The following is a 17,490-nucleotide window of genomic DNA, read 5'->3' as shown; positions in this document are numbered from 1 at the left end:
TTTCTCCTGCAATTTTGCCTGGGTGTAGGAGGGTAACAAATGGGGGAATTTGTGCAGGAATAAGGCGCTGAACACATTTCAGCTTTGGATGTGTTATCCATCTTAACTCATGAAGATGGGATTTCAACATTCCACATCTGATTTTTCATTTTTAAGACTTTCACACTTACTCAAAACCTTCCCATATGCCACAATACTGACATGTGTATCAAAATTTATGTATTTACTTGACATTTTTTTTCCTTTGGAAGAAAAGTTTAGATGCATGAATCATGGGCACAGCTAGAGCTTTTTATGAGTACAGTGATAAATTTGTATTTGTATTATTTAAGTTCACAAAATCAAAGGAACTAATAAACCTGTGTTTACAATTAATCCTCATGTATTTATTACTGAAGTTCCTTTAAAATTACATGAAGTATCATGTCTTATAAACAACTATATAAAATTAGCACAATTTGGACTCTGAATTTAAATAATGAATTAAATACAGCATTACTATGAAATACAACATTAAATTACAGTATTACATACAACATTAACATTTTACAACATACTTTATTTTAGCCACATTGTATTCAATTGTTTCAATTTTCAGCAGCCCCAATACAAGATGCTATCTAGCTTATTAAATCATAGTTTTAAGAAAGGTGTTATTATACACTAGTTTTCATTAAATCCTTAAAACATTATAGGTACAGACTTTATTCCTATACAGTTACTTCAAAAGGTAAAGTAATTTCCCAGATGTTACATTGACATCCTGGGGACAGAAGAGTCGGAATTCAGGTGTGATCACTCTAAGTAGGATTAGCAAGCTGTTTTTGTAAAGGGCAGAGAGTGATTATAAGTATTTTTGGCTTTGCAACTACCTGACTCTGCTGCTAGAATATGAAAGCAGCATATTCAATTCTTAACTGAGTGAGTGTGGCTATGTTCCAATAAAACTTTATTAACAAATACAGGGGACCAGGGGCCATCATATGGGACCCCAACTCTAAAGCTAGAGCATTTTCCTGCTCTAGGAAGCAAGATATTCTTTCTATGTCAGTTCTGCTTTATTATTTAACCCACTCCCCCAGTACACAGTAGAAAAAGGCGGTGGACCTTAGGAGGAGCTGTGTCTACAATGGCCAGTTTAGTAGTTTTGCTGTACGTGACAGGACAGCTTTCTTAGTCACCTTCAGCAAACACCTGATGACTCAGGAGTTTCAGTAAATTAGTTTTTTTTTAGTTGGCAATGAATACATTCTGTAGTATTATGTGGACACACAGAACTTGCTTGTGGCCAACAGGCATGCATGCACTTCCTGTCGTGTGTCTAATCCCAGACTTCCAACAGTTTCCTTTCTATCTTTGCTTTCTTCTCAGAAGCTCACATACCTGCAGTGGACATGATGCTATTCTCCTTAAACTACTTAGAGTGAAATGTAATACCAGCTAATCAAAGTCCTTATTTTCATCTCATTATTGCCCAGAGGATGGTTAGGAGGAGATTTGCCAGAAAGTCAGAGCTCCTGGCGTCTTATTTTTATGAGGTTGGGGGGGGAAAGTTGAGTTTTGTGTGCTATCTCATTGTCACTTATCCGTTCCTCACATTTGTCATTTTGAGTGACTTGAATCAACAACTAGAATTGTGAACAGTTTACACTGTTCTTAGTTTGTAATATTTGAGGGAAGGTGTGCTGTGAGAGTCACCTGTGCCATTTGGAAGGGGTCGCAGCACTTTACAGTATACAACGGTGCCAGTGGAAAGAACCCTTCTCAGCATAACTAAATTGTAATATGTGCACTGTGTTGCTCACTGCCATCTGACAGCTGTTTGGTTCCTCTGTGGAATGAATTAGTGCTGTCATTTTGCTAATAGACCAAAAATAAAATCGCTGGCATTGTCTCCAACAGCCAGTCCTAACAGCAGCCGGTCTACATGAATTGCCCTCTCACTCGTCACAGTCATGCCTGTTACAGGACAGGTCATGAGAACATAAGGCGTTACTCAGTGTACTAATTGAGGGAAACAGAACACTTCTTCGAGTGAATGTTACTTAGGATCGACTACAAATACCCACACACGTTTCTAAATTAGTGTGTGGCTTTCTTCGAAGGTGCATCTGGGAGGCGTGCCCTACTCTGGCCCAAAGGATTTGCATAACATCACGAAACTCAAATAGAGCCGTAAGGTGTTTCTTAAGTGTCTGGTATTGTGCTAATTCTAAGGATGGTTTCATGAAAACAGATCCATCCTGCTGTGTGGAGCTTACTGATGAGCAGGGTGATGTGTCTTGCACAAGGATGACAATTCTGTGCAAAGCCATGTTTTTCTTTTCCTTTTTGACCATCAACAAACAAACTGACATTTTGTATAGTATAATTCCGAATCCAGTGTGATGGTTTCACGGCATGTACTATAGTTTTGGTTACATGGCTGTGCTAGGTATTTCACATGACCTCATTTTACTTTTTAAACCACACAGATATAGATGGATAATGAAATCTTCATTTTTCAAATGAGAACTGAGGTCAAGCAACTTGTTTGTGCTCACACAACTAGTAAGTAGCTTGTACCAGGGTGTGAAACCATTCCTTCTCTTTGGAAATTGAGAAGCAAAAAAATATTGAGACCAAAACTAGGTGCCAATTCCTTGGCTATGCCAAGATAATTATCATTTCCCTTTTTGCCTTCTCTCTTCCTAGCTAAATATTCCCAGTTCATGCAAGACCACCAGTTTGTCTCCTTTACATAAAACGCATTGTGTTGATAAGCCTTTTCTGATAGACTCCAGGGAGTGAGTATGTTCCAGAATTGAACAGGAAGATGATAGGCTAAGATTCCCTTTTGTGAATAATATAGTTCTATCGATGCAGCATTGATTGATTTGAGAAATGGTATAACATAGTCCTGGCTTCGCATGGGCTCTGGAGCCAGGCCTCCTGTGTTCAAACCCCAGCTTTATTACTTAGGCTTTTTCCTTGGGCAAATTACTTAATCCCTTCATACCTTGGTTTCCACATTTCGAAACCAGAATGATCATAATAAGATTATTGACATCATAGGCTGTTTGTAAAGATTAAATTTGTGAATTAAATATAAAGTGACTGGGAGAGTGCCCATAGAGAGCCAGAGACTGCTCTAACCACGACTCACTTACCGTGTAGTGATGGAAGGTGTTGCGTTCAAGTCCTGCTCACATTCAAATTAAATTTATAGTTAATAATGTTAATTATAATAATGTTAAACATAATACAAATGGGTTTTAAACACAAATATAATAGTATAAATAAATATAAATATCAGTATCATAAATATAAGTAATATAAATAATATAATGAATATTAAGATGAATTTAATATGAATTCATATCTTACTGCTAGCTAAAACTCAACTGAGTTTTAAGATTTTTATATTGAATGGTGTGAAATATCACTTAATTAAACTTATTTCCCCCACTCACACTTTCCTATCTTTGTATTTATATTACGTCACTCCATTAATGTCTATGTTCTGTAACAATTTTTACATAAATGTGTTTTATGTAAAACTGGTGCGTGATATCTTGATAACTGTTACACTGAAACAAAATTAGGTAGTGGTAAACAGGTTTCTTGACTACTAAAGTGAAAGATGTTTCTTTTCCATCACCTTTAATATTCCAACGCATATGTGGTTTTCCAAGAGGGAGATTTTGTAAGCAGTTTCCCAAACATGTTTGGGCCAAAGGAAATAATTTTCATGAACTAACTCCTGAGTTTAGGGCCCTTGGGATACTTGCTTGAGAAAAATGCTCTAAAATTAACCTATTTTTCCACAACATCCTGCCTCCACCCAGAACCCCATTACCTCCCTATCAACAAAGCATGCCACATTCCCTGGGACTGTCTCTTTTTGGCTCTCTGTGACAAATGTCACCTAGGCCACAGTCACCAGGGTGTGGCCCTGGGTATGGCCCTTCTTGGTGCAGGTGTACCTGGCCCTCAGGCTGCATATTGAGACCTTAGCCGTGGAAGACACCTGCCAGCATCTTCCCTGGACTTTGCTCCACAAGCAGGAAGCAAAGTGGGGCTGCTCACACTCTATAGAAACCCCTCAAGAATGTCTTTAGACCACCAATTCCACATCTGGGCATTGACCTCAAATAAATAGCTACAGACATGTGTACATATATAGCCAAGGGGACGTTCATTAACGCAGAACGTTTTGGGAAAAGATTAGAAAAGGGAAAGAGAAAAAGGGAAGTGTCTTAAAGCAAGGCACTTACCCAGGAAGCTATTTCAGAGGGGTTTGAATGTGGCAGCGATTTCCGGCCTGAAGTGCAGCCCAGGGTGACGCTCTGCCCAGGTAGCCGGGCTCTGAGGGACGGTGAAACTGAGTGGACAAAAGTCAGCAATGAGATGTCACTCTGCTTTCGTCCCATCATCTTTAAATAATCATTTCGGGAGAGATACTATATATATAAAGACATAATCGTTAAAGATAGGATACAAATAATGGAGAATAATGAGTATAATTTTTACACTGATGGTGACTAAAATATGAGTCATTTGCATAGGTGAAGTGACAAGGGTTAATGAGCTAAAAATGTACTGTAATCATTCATTTCTGTATGTGTCCTCCCTTGCCGATACTATTAAATTCAGAATGATTTTCATATGAACACCTATGTTTATTAATCCATCTTAGAGAAACATAAAAATCTATTAGGGGTGAATTTTGCTAAGTATATTGCAATAAATAACAATGTGAATTTCGATTCACTCAGATTTTGGAATATTAAATTGCTTATAGGGTGTTTCCAGCACCTTACGCAGAAAATTATGTTAAATTTTTAAATTAGCACTTAAGGTTTACCTCTACACTATCATAGATTGCCAACATTAACGTTGACAGAATACAAACATTAATTTATTGTATTTGTCTTCTCCAAAAATTAAAATTTCTGTTGCTTTACAAATATGTATTGGCTACCATATGAGAGACTTTTCTAGAGATTGCATATAACAAAATCCCTGTGCTCATGGCTCTTAATTCTAGTGGAAGGAACCACATCATAAACAAATACATAATTGAAATATGTGGCATATCACAGGGTGATAGATGATATCAAAATATAGAGCAGGGAAGGGGTGTATGGAGTGTCAGGCGAGGGTATGAACTGCGGTGTTAACCATGTGCTCAGGAGAGCTCCTCGCGGAGAGAGATGGGGGAACACCCACGTGGGATTCTGGGAAATACCATCCGGGAAGCAGCAGCAGGATGGCAGGAGCTCTGGGCTGGGGTGTTTGGGGTTAATTCTGGATATATTCTACTAGAACCAAGAGAATTCACTGATTTAAAGGCTATAACATATAAGAAACAGGTCACTCCCTGGTTGAAACAGGTTGTCCCTGGTTCCTCCAGACACTAGAGAGGTGAGGAGGACCAGGAGGCACAGACGGAGGAGGGTCTAGGACCGTGTGTGGTCCCGGAAGCCGACTCCGTGGAGTCTCCCGGGAAGGAATTAGCGCCAAGCTCCATCGAATGCTGCTAATAAGTCGTGACTGAGGAGGGGAGGTGATTTCCCACTGGGCTGCGCCACAAGGAGCTCCTTGGTGCCTTGGCCCTTTGAATGGGATGGTGAGTGTCAGGCTCTCACTGGGAGGGTTCAAAGGGGAAGGAGGACAGCGCAGTTGGAGAGGGCAAGGACAGACCACCCTCCGGGGAGTTTTGCTCTAAAAATGAAATGGAAAGAAATGAAATAGTGGCAGGAGAGGGAATGGAGACAACAGCAGGGCTTCTTCGCTGTTGTTTGTTTATTTTGCTTTTAAAATGGGATAAATTACATCATCTTCGTATATACGATGGGCATATTCAAGGAGAGAGAGAAACTGATAATGCAGGCGAGGGGACCGTGGGTGAGTAATGTCTCCATGGAAACAGGGCTGCGTCTTGTGCCAAAGTGGAAGACTTGCTTTAAAGAGCAAGGAGATTGCACTCACAGCGTCAGAAAAACTCACAGTGCAGATGCGAGCAAGTGGGCAGATGAGGTGATGGAGGCTTGCAGTTGCTATTTTTACATTCCTTCTATTTTCTCTGTGAAATAATAAATTCATTCCATGAGCGTGTGGAGGGGGAGAAGTCTTGCAAGCCGAAGAAAAGAGGAGCAGTACTGTGACGCCCAGAGCGTCTTCTCCACAAGCCCCGCTTTGAGGAGGGAAGAAGGAAGGGAGTGTGGGAAGTGAGCATCGCGCAGCAGCTGGGTGGACGCTGGGGAGGCGCGTGGCCGTGGGTGTGCAGACAGGCCGGGCGGCACAGCTGTGCGCTCTTCTCTGGCCACGCTCAGCTGCAGGGACACAGCAGCCCCCGGGTTAGGGGAGGCGGCAAAGCCAAGAGGAGGAATGAAGTCAAAGTTTCCTTCAAGGGAGCGAGAAAGGCGGATTTGAAGGAGGGAGGAGATGAGCGGGGACAAAGACCGCGGGGAGGATCCCTGGATTGGCAGGCCCCTGAGTTCCAGAGAAAAGAGCCCACAAAATAGAAGGAGGCAGGAGCCAGGATGCGGGAAAGTGAGGATAACATGGTTGGTGTGACAAAGTCTGGGCTGCGGTCACGTGAGTGACAGACCAAAGAGGACAGAGGCCAAGTTCACCGGAGGAGAGGAGGTTGAACACCCAGGAAGCCACAGGATTAGGACCATTTAAGAAGATAGTGAAGTCACCAAACTTGTTCCTTATGACGTTAGGAATGAGACAGGGGTCCCAGTGCATCCAGTGCAAGGGAGGGGTGGGATCGATGGCTTCAGTGGGAGGCGTATCAGGTGGAATAAGCTGAAGACGTAGGATTCGAAGCTGGGAATTTTGGGGGAAATGGGAAATGACAACGAGGAGCCCCTCCCGGAGGCAGAGGGGCGCGTGGGAGATGACCAGCCCCAGGAGAAGGCTGCTGGGCAGAGCAGGGAGGCTGGAGGAGGCGCCTGCTCTGGGGGAGTGAAGGGGGCGGCTCAGTCACCATGACCTTGAATTTAGCTACATTTTAAAAACAAATCGATACAAATAATTTAAAATAGTTATGGCCAAATACAGCTAGCATTTTATGCATCACTTGTGAATGAGTAGTAACGATACTGAGTTCAATTCGGACACATTTAAATTTACTCTTGTGTAAATATTATTAAAACATTTTTGATTACACGTTTCAAGGCATATCTGCAGTTTTTTTTAATTGAGATTTTACTTCAGTGTGCAGACTGATGAATGTTTTTATATGCATATAATCAGGTAAGCATCACCAGGCTGACAGAGAAATTTCCACCACCCCAGTGACATTTTAAATAAACATACGATGCTAGAATCTATAAAGTTACTTCAGAAACCTTTTGAAGAATTTTTTCCTCATAATTCAGATGGAAACATATGTTGATGAGTCCTTAACCTTCCAGCTTCAAACGGAAGCGTTATGTGGCCTTGATAAAGAAGACTTGTCTTTAATGCTTCTTTACTTTATAAAAAGTCATTTCTTTACTATCAAGTATATCGTATTACAAGCTCAGCACTATAACAGTATTAACTTTCAGATTTGAATGTAATCAGTTTCATTTTAAAAATTATCTCCTGTTAAAATACTTTTGGAATAGAAAGCTTAAAGTATAATTTAAAACAAAGCCATGAAGTTGGTCTTGTGGGCAACACCACACCCAGCTCTGTAGTACACGGACGGCAGCCACCTGATAAATCCATGTTGGGTTCAATTCTCCTGCAATTAAATAAAGATTGTACTTCAAATGACCTAATAATCCTTTAAAAGCATTAGCCCATTAAGACTTTTCTAAAAAGAAAAATAACTGCACGCACTCTATCAGAGAAGTGCTCTTAGAAACAAAGTGTCCATTAAAAAATCTGGGGAAGAAAAGGAAAATTAGCCTGAACCAGCCTAAAATATGGGTTACATTAAATGTAAAGACTTCAAGACCACAGGTCAGTCTGGATCGCAGCCAAGGTATTAGACTCCACCAGCTCTGATGAAAGTAATTGCTGACGTGGCTGGCCCCATGCCTTGTGTGAAAGGCATCATGAGGGCAATTTTTACTGACTTCATTTGAACTTGTGATGTCACTAAACACAAGGATTTACTCAGAACAAATAGATAAATCAAGAACTCCACAAACGTGTGTGCACATGCACAAACATATGGTCTTGGAACTGCAAACACAGTAAGAGGATATAACTGAAAGCATTAGATGGCTTTGACAAATTTATAACACGCATAAAACAGTTGTCAGTGGACCAGGAACTAAGAAACCCAATTTGTTGGCATCTTCCTTATTTTAATTCATACGGCCAGAGAGCCATAACTTCCCCCAAGTCCGTAAGTTTGCAACTTCTCTCTTTCTAAGCAGCTTTGTCTATGGCTTGTATTTAATTAGTAATTACTTCCCTAACCACAGCTATACATTCCAAAATGTAAATTACTATGGAGACTGTGTACTACTTTAATGTATTCATATTTAAATCTCTATTTTGGCATGGTACTAGACACTTTTTTTGTGTATGTGCTTGTCTGCCTCCACTAGATGGTGTGGGAATTCAACTTGGAAAGAAAGGCTTACCAACTTTGGTGCGAATGTCCTGGTTCAGAGAGCCTTGGGTGAGGTCAGGGGAGTAAAGCTAGCCCTCACCTTCCCGGGAGACCTTATTGCCTTGGTGAACTTTTAATCCAGGTGTTTCCTTCACATTGACGACTTAGACAACTTATTTAATAGCCTACTAAAAGCAGATGCATCTTGTGGAGGTAGACTCACATTAGCAAAATTCAGGAGCCTGATGTATAACACAAAAATCTTCGTTTGCTTCAAGGGAGAAACTGCTTCTTCTGAAAGAGTTTTTGTAATAATAGATTTAGCTTCAGACTACAATATACTGTGATCGACATTCAAAATGAAAAGCTTATCATGTTGCCACAACAACATATATGGCAAGATCCAGGGGTAGGAAAAACAAAGAAGATGATGCCAGCTGGCTTGCCAGGATTTAGGAAGTAAAAGCTCTTGCATATTATGTTAAGGAAATTGGACTTAAGCCTGAAGACCAGAAAAACCCACTAAAGTCATACCCATTCTTTGAAATTCAGGTCAGTTTCGTAGATTATAACCTCTTTAGCTGTTGCCTACTTTGGAAGCCATATACTTATTATCTGATTTTATAATTTGACATTTAGCTATATATTGTCTTATATTGTTTTATTTGTCCTTCAGGCAGAATTGAAGTTTCCTAATTAGTAATGGTGGTCCTTTGTCATTGCTGTTTCTGTGGGGAGGAGTTACACACAAGGGAAACAAATGTTTGTAACATGTTTAAACCCATCCTGTATTTCTGGCTAGGTCTTTTAAACCATAATTTGTTAATCCCCATACTAATCACGTGAAGTTTTGACATTATCCCAATTTTAAACACAGAAATCCTAAAGCTCTGAACATTTACATAGCTAATTAATAGTCACATGGTAGTGAGTTTTATAACTAAGATTCTTATACCAACACTTCCCTCTTAATTGTTCAGATGCCAAGTCAACAATTTTGACAGATTCCTGGAGGAAGCTATTAAAGAAAATTCCCCAGAATGTGTCCTTGAGCTTTGTAAATGGATTTGCGAATGGGGGACTTATTTTTAATAAAAATTCCAGTTTTAACAGTTTGAAGATTTTTTCAAACCAAAAAGGACTTTCAAAGAAAGAAGGAAGGAAGGAAGGAAGGCAGGAAGGGCAGGGTCATAGGTGAGAGAATTATGCTGACCAGTACTTTTGATACATGAGAAATTGACTGATACATCTGGTATGATTTGTTTTGAAACTAGTACCTAACTATTACAGAGAGAAAATAAAAAAGAGGGTAACTAAAGCCACCAGTCATAACCAGCATTTGACACTTCTACTAAGAGTAAAGATGATGGTCTATCCGTAAGAAAGATGCATAACCTTGGCACATCATCACGCCAGGCTTCCCTGGGATGGGATCCACACAAACAGTGCAGAACAACCTTCTGCGTTTTGCCCTACTGGGAGAGCTGGTGTCAGGGAACTTGTCATTGTAGAACCACCTGCTATGAACACACCGCCAGATGTGGCATTAGGAGGATAAAAGATTGCAAATCTCTCGCTTGATTGATGCTAACACTGATATTAGCTATTTGATATTTCTAGAGAGATGCCAAGTAAGAAATTACTACCAGTCTATGTAACCCAGCCAAAGGCAGCGAAAGTATTTAAAAGCCATCTAAGACTTTTAAGTAGATGTCTGACAACCCTTTCTTCCTGCTCTAGGATGTTGTAAAGTGCAAGCTTAAAATTGTGACGAGAGGAGTCATTATAATACTGGAAGGAAAGTTTTTTAATTAGAAAAGTTTCTGAGTAATACTTTATTTTGTGGTTACAAATATTATGGGATTAGCATGTAATTTCTAGATACACATCACCATTAGGTCTTCCCTTCATCTATTTTATTATGCAATCTAAAAATTTATGTTCTAAACCTGTTTCATAAAAGATAAAAAATATTTGTAGTTTTAGATTCAAATCTGGTTATTATTTTTAAAACATGTTAATATGTCTTTCCTTATTTTATATTTCTGCAATTTCTAGCATAATTTTAGAACAAGTGGTGTGTCTTTTTTTCTGTTTTATAGCCAAAACAAGTGAGTCTCAGATACAGTGATGTTATTCAAGGTCACACTGCAAGTTAGTGAAAATCTGCAACAGGGCACTGTATCTCAAGACTTCCTGTATATCAGCATTCCTAAAATTTTCTTATATTTAATGAATTAATTTATCTTTTAACTTAAGATGATATATTTTTAGGCTTTCATTTTTATGGACAGATAATCTACAGTGGAATATGCTTACACATTCATGATTACAAAACAGTGATTTGGTGCTTAAGTAATCCGTGCCCATTTTTATGACAATTTGAATTCTCAGTGCTGAGTTAACATAATACAAATGTTATTCTAACTGAGCACTAAATTACTCTTAAAGGCAGCATATACCATTATAGTAGTAGTAATATTTAATACTAATGAAATAGTTGAAGGCAGAAATGGGTGATAGATGACAACATAGTAGCTAGGAGCCACCACTGTACAATTAGAAAAATTCGTGATTAAACAGTACTTATTTTTAAGTTTTCAGAAAACATTTATCTAAAGTTAGTGAAATAACCGAGGTATGTTTCAAGTATCAGAAAAACAGTCAAGGATTTCAGTTACACTTATTTTTGACCTAGTATTATTTACACAATTATTTTTCATGCTTTTCTACATATGCCACCTAATCAAAGTCTACAATGTTTTTCATGCTACCATTTTCTAAGTTAATGTGTGTACCTACTTTGAAGATACACACAAATAATTGAATTGGGTTCTCTTTTTCCGCTTATAAACGCTTTTACAGCACGTGCATTTACAACAGCTACTTTTCTTTGTACCAAGACTCTATTGATACATATTTCAATGTTTTTTTGTGTGTGTGTCTTATTAGTATTTAGCACAGTTCCTCTTCAACATATTTAGATATAAGTGTTAGAGTAATAGGTGAACATTTTTAGTTTTCTCCTGAAATCTTAGTTCCTCTCAGCCTTTAGTTCAGACGGTTATAGCTCCAGGGCAGGGAAAGAGCTATGGGTTAGGAGGGTGGGTTTGGACACAGGTGGGGTAGGGAGTGATGGGTGGGCATTTGTACTCTTCAGCGAAACATTATCCACTTACAGCTGACCAATCTCAATGTAAACAATGTTACTCTACATTGTGGAAATGGCGTCCCTTATGGCAACTGGGGAAAAAGGACGTGGGTTAGTAGCCAACTTTCAATATGAAAATGGAGGAAAAAAGGGGCTCTAGCCCCCCTTGGAGGGGAATGTGTTTGTCTTAAGGCAAAAATAGGGTTAGGAGTCAAGGATGTTATGGTAGAAGATTATCTATTATTGCATATTTATAGGGGCGACATTTTGGGACCTCCTCTTCTCCCCTCCTCCCATAAGAATGGTGACTTTCAGCACAACCTTCCAGAGCTGTTTTAGACTTTTTTTTAGCAAGACCCTATCTATTTAATCATTAAATTATTTTCATTGGTTAAATAAATAAATAAAATAAATCTTGGCATTATTCTTGAACTAGACAACACTGTTTTCTTCTCTTTCCGTGATTCTTTAGCATTTCTGGAGCCTGCCTAGGTGGACCAGATATTGGCACTTCTTTCCTAGTCCTAACGCAGACAAGCCTGTCAGACGTTAAAGACAGCCAGGGGCTGAAATTGTGGAGAAGTTGGTGGATGCCCCTTCTGTGTAGTGGTTTTGGAGTAAGAGAGAAGCAAAAGGAGATAAGAAACATGGTTTGGAGAATAAAATCAGCCAGGTGTATGCTTTCCTCTCATCTCTGGCCTTGAGAGGCAGGTTTTGTTAAGTAATTATAGGGGAACACCAAGGAAGGGTGCGGAGGAGACCAGCATGGGGGAGGAGGCGCCCTGCCTCCATGGAGCGTCCAGCGCAGTTTAGGAGAAAAGACACATACAGGGCAAAGGTCTAGCTTTCTCCACCATGCCTCTTCACTTCCTTAAATTCTTGATCTCTGAGTTAAGACTCAGTGTGCCTGCCATAGGAAAACTATGATTGGGAAAGTGACCCCCTAGACAAGGTTGTGCCAGCCTATCTGGCCCAAAAGAAGCTCAGAGGGTCTGGCATAAATTCAGAATGTTCTAAAGTCCCTTGAAAACCAAGGTGAGGCTGAGTCATCAGAGAGGAGCCAGTGGATCTCACCAGGCCCAGGAATAATAGAAAACTGTGTGACTGTTGTCCAAAGCAGAGAGCAACAGGGATGCCAGCCAGATGCTCAAGGGAGTAAGGAAAAAAGGAGAAATTACAGATTTCCTGGCCTCAGAGACACTATGCCACTTCCCAGCCGCTAGGAGGGGACAACCAAATGCATCATGGACCAAAGCCCATTTGCCCCAGGGCAGTGAGTTTAGGCTGAATGAGGACCCGGAACCTCTCTCAGCTATACCCAGATGTGCTTTCAAACCTAAGAGAACCTGAGCGATTTTCCTCCAAAAACTAAGCCCTAAAAGTCCAATATTAAATAGAAGAAAAGTTTTGTTCTAACAGGGCTATTTCTAGATTCATGATAAAGACAGGACACTTCGAACCCAGCAAAATGCCGTATGGAAATCAAAATGCAGGAAGGTAAACATTTTTATCCTAATTCATGACATTTTAGTTTTATCTTAAAAAACTAGAAATCACCATTTCTTCCTGAACCCAAGACATCTTTCTCATAAGTACCTAATGCATAGATGTAGATTTAATAATACTATAAAATAATTAGCTCTCAGTTGTAATACTTGGGAGATATTCCGTAAACTTCATCTTCAGTGTTTTCTGAGAGGATTGAGAAACGTGTTGGGCTGTGAGCAACTGCAGAATATTAGTGCTTCATTGATGAGTTCCTTGAAGGCAGCCGTGTCATATCATGGGTTGCTTCATTATGTAGCAAATTGACAATCTCGTATTCTGTGCTTAGCCCCAATGTACAGTCAGTAGTTTACAATTTTGCTGGGAGATTTTAAGATGGCAAATCATATTTAATATGTATCACAGTTGTTTTGTGTGTCCCGAGCATCTACATTTCTAAAATTCTGGAAAAGTTATGGAAATGTAAGAAAACATAGCACACATAGATGCCCAGTTATGCTCACCTGGGAGGGGAGATGCCATGATCACGGAGGTGGTTTTCCCAGGGTGAGGCGCATCCCTTGCACTCCAGGTGCGCCGACCCCTGCGATTTCCCCAAGTGCGGGAAACTGGACTTCACAGTTTGTGGTAGTGCGGGCTGTGTTCGTGCTTCCCCTTGGTTATGTCGGTTGAAGGGTGGATCTCTTTTTGTTTTATGAAGGTTAGGTGGAGGTTTGTTGCCTTGCAAGTCGGAAGGTGTTGAGTGTTTGGGGCTTTTACCTCCATGTGTTTTTTTGGTGTTGGTACAGCATGGTGTTTTGTTTGGTGTAGCAACATCACTCCATCATTAAATTTAACATTCTGTATATATTGGGGTAAGTAAAACATATTAAGGTTAATTTCTTTTTTTAAATTGTTTTTTTCTTTTTTCTTATTTTCTTTTTTATTTATTTATTTTTTTTATTTCAGCATATTATAGGGTCACAAAAGTTTAGGTATTGCCCTCCCCTCCGCCCCTGCCTCCGAGTCAGAGCTTCAAGCGTGTCTGTCCCTGGACGGTGTGCTTCACACTCATTATGTATGCATACACCCATCCCCTCCCCCCCACATCTACCCAACACCCAATCAATGTTATTCCTAAATGTGCTCTGAGGTTAATTTCAATTGTCAATTGCCTTTTAAAAATATGGCTTTTGGCCAGGCTCAACACCTGTAGTCCCAGCTAGTGCAGGAGTTTGAGGCTGCAGTGAGCTATCATGACACCACCACCCTCTAGCCTGGGCAACACAGTGAGACCCTCAAAAAAAAATTAGATGCCCAATTAAGATTTGACGTTCACTATGTTTCTAATCGATGTATTGGGGCAAATGGATTGGGGACTGTTTTTGAGAGCTTCCCTTGAGTTCCAAGTTCTTGTTAATTATGCTCTAGTGGTGTGAGGGAGACTGGGTTAGTGTCAGCATCTCTTCAACATTGATTTATCTAATCAATGGCACTTTACCAACCTGTTAATTGGAAGCCATCCTCAGAATGTCTTTCTTTTGCTATCTAGCTGTACCCAAGTCAAACTGGCCTCCAGAATGTATGAAATTTGCTTAGATCTATGCAGCTATTGCTACTACCCCTCATAAACATACATGGAATGTTCATAAAACCGAACTGCTGGTTCTATGTGTTTCCTCTAGTGATGAATTATTTCACAGCAATAAGTTAATTTCTGCTTCAATTGCTTGGCCTTTGTATTTTAGAAAATGATTTAGTTGATTTTTCTACTGCCTTTTGTTCTTCATCTTCGTTTTATTACTAAAACACCTAATTAAAAACTGCTTTCTATTTTCTCATCAGTTACTCCATTCATAGCAAATTGCATCCTAATTTGCTTGAAAGCCGTTTACACGAATGTCCATCTTTTACTCTAATAGTGATGTTCTGACCAGTAACACCCCAGCGCGCGTGCACACACACACACACACACGCACACACACACACAGTTTCTTATTGTTCCTTTATCTCAGCAACGTCTGATGCCATTGGACACATATTCTTTTAAAAGTTTACGTTTCCTGATTTCATATTACTGGGAAGAATTTGAATAATTTAGTGTCTCTGTGATGTTTATTTCTCTTCACTCAATTGTGGCTCCTCCTTGGGTTACCTTCCCAAGGTAACCCTGTCCCTTCATTAAAAGATCTGTTATCACCTATATGCAAATAACTATTCAATTTATATTCTCAAAAGTAAATTGATGCCATTGCTCTGGATAGAAAGCAACAATTATTCATAACTTCTGTTAAAATGCCACGGGGCAGCAATTTGGGCAGCAGGTTTGGCTTAGAGTTACAGAAAAGATCAAGGAATAAATATCCAGAAAGGCAGATTTTATAATTCATTAAAATAAAGAGCTTTTTCTTAATAATTAGATTTCTCTGTGCAGACGCTGGGCTATGTCTTTCAGTTCTGGATTGCTTCTGGTATAAGTCCAGATGTGGTGGATGGTGGTGAAATGCGTGGTTGGTGTAAATAGATTAATTTCACTGTGTTTAGCATTTTCTATTCTCAGAATCTAAAGTTTTAATTTACCAGACATAAAATCCATTGCCATTACTTGATCATCATTTTGTGTACTTTATATAATCTTGGCAGATATGATTTGGAAGAAGAACATTAAAAAATATTTGTTGACAGCTGTCATTCATGACTATGAAAAGAAACCTACACTTTTGAAGTGCATATTCAAAACTCTTATTTTTAATTCTCATAGCTTTCAGATATCATTTTGAATAAGTTGGATAAATATGTCCATTTTAGCTAAAATAAAATACCATCGCCTCAAGGCTTCCTCTTTGGAAAATCCTTTAACTGATATAAATTTTCATTTGTAATTATTGTAAATAGAGTTTTGTATTAAATCCTTAAAAATACTACCACACATTCAATTTAAAAAAAAAATTCCAGTTTAGATTTATAAGTTTCTTCTGCATGCTGCAAAAGATAAGCTACTACAAAAAAGATTTTCAGTAAGCAACTGTACAAATATGATACAAAAGTAAGCTCAGTTTCCTGCTTGTATAGAACAAGCATGTATTGACATTTAGCTTTGAGTCATGACTGAACTGTTTTAAAAAATACTTTCAATGATTAGTAAAAACCAGAGAAGAATTTTGTACTACTGAATGTAGGCTAATATTCCATTTATTGTATATTTTTCAAGAATTAATATCTAAAATTAGAATTTCTTAATTTGAAAATAGTATGCTCCTATAGCTTAAGAAAATAACGATTGAACCGTAAATAATTATTTCGATGTTTTTAAGCAAGGTGAATGACGCCCCGATACCTCCTACCCACCAGCTAACCAATGGCTTTTGGTTAGCTCACCTTCCAAATTAAGAAGCTCCCCCCAACCCCCTGCAAAAAAGAAAAGAAAATTCCCTCAGTCTGTCTGTTTCATGGAAATCTTCGGTTTATCCTAAGCCCAGAAATTGCCTTTTTAATTCTTCCCATCGACTTTATTTTATCAATCTGGATATTCCTCCCACATCTTGAACTCAAGTCTATTTCAAGTGAAACCTGTTGCTGCCCCTTCACCTACACGAAAAATATAAAAATATTACATGTTATTATTCATGGTTTTTTCTTTCTATCAATGATACCTCCTGTCTGGAAGATTCATTTTACTATTAATGATATTATGTTTCTATTTTTTTAAAAAAATTCATCCAGAATTCAAAATTTGGTGCTGTTCTTTTATTTCTTGCTTTACATTAATCCCAAGAGACCAGAAGATTTTTTTTTTATTCCATCCCTTCAAGTGAAACCTACTGTTTCAATCCTAATTAAACTCATCATTAGCACTCTCCTTTCAACTGGCCTCACCATCTGTACCCCTTGTCTGCAACTCATTCAAGGACGAACTGTTGAGTTGTCTTCCCAAAAGGCTCAAATACCTCCCCTGGTTTCCCCCGGCCTCTCTGATTAAACATCAGCTGCATACCCTGCCAGGTTAGGTCTTTCTCTGGCATGAGTCTCATTGTTTTTCCAGGCTTGTCTCTCAGTTCTTCTATGCAGTTAGACAACCAACAGGATTGAGATGATCTCTTGGAGACTGTGGGAGACAAGGTGGTCTTGATGGAAATGGATAGCGAGGAGGACCTCTGATCATTTGAGAAGGAAGTGGGCAATAACCGGGGATGGAAACTTGGAAGGTTTCTGGGCAAAATCAAGATTCCAGCTGCAGCTGGAGAACAGTAGCACATGAAGGGAGCACTGAGAAGACAAGTGACCCTGATACACTGTGAGTCAGAGCGGG

General features: G+C 39.2%; 1 protein-coding gene and 1 non-coding gene across 2 annotated transcripts in view; both read left to right on the top strand.

Moving 5' to 3' along the window:
• CSMD1 (CUB and Sushi multiple domains 1) overlaps positions 1-17,490 on the top strand; it is a 1,254,382-nt gene that overhangs the window by 424,302 nt on the left and 812,590 nt on the right. The gene's annotated exons all lie outside the window — the stretch shown is intronic.
• On the top strand, positions 13,698-13,859 carry LOC138393833 (U1 spliceosomal RNA). The gene has a single exon (XR_011235249.1). It is a non-coding gene; the product is annotated as a U1 spliceosomal RNA (small nuclear RNA).

The sequence above is a fragment of the Eulemur rufifrons genome, chromosome 12 (genome assembly GCF_041146395.1).
Source record: "Eulemur rufifrons isolate Redbay chromosome 12, OSU_ERuf_1, whole genome shotgun sequence".
Classification (NCBI taxonomy): Eukaryota; Metazoa; Chordata; class Mammalia; order Primates; family Lemuridae; genus Eulemur; species Eulemur rufifrons.
This window is presented reverse-complemented; position numbering and strand designations above follow the sequence as displayed.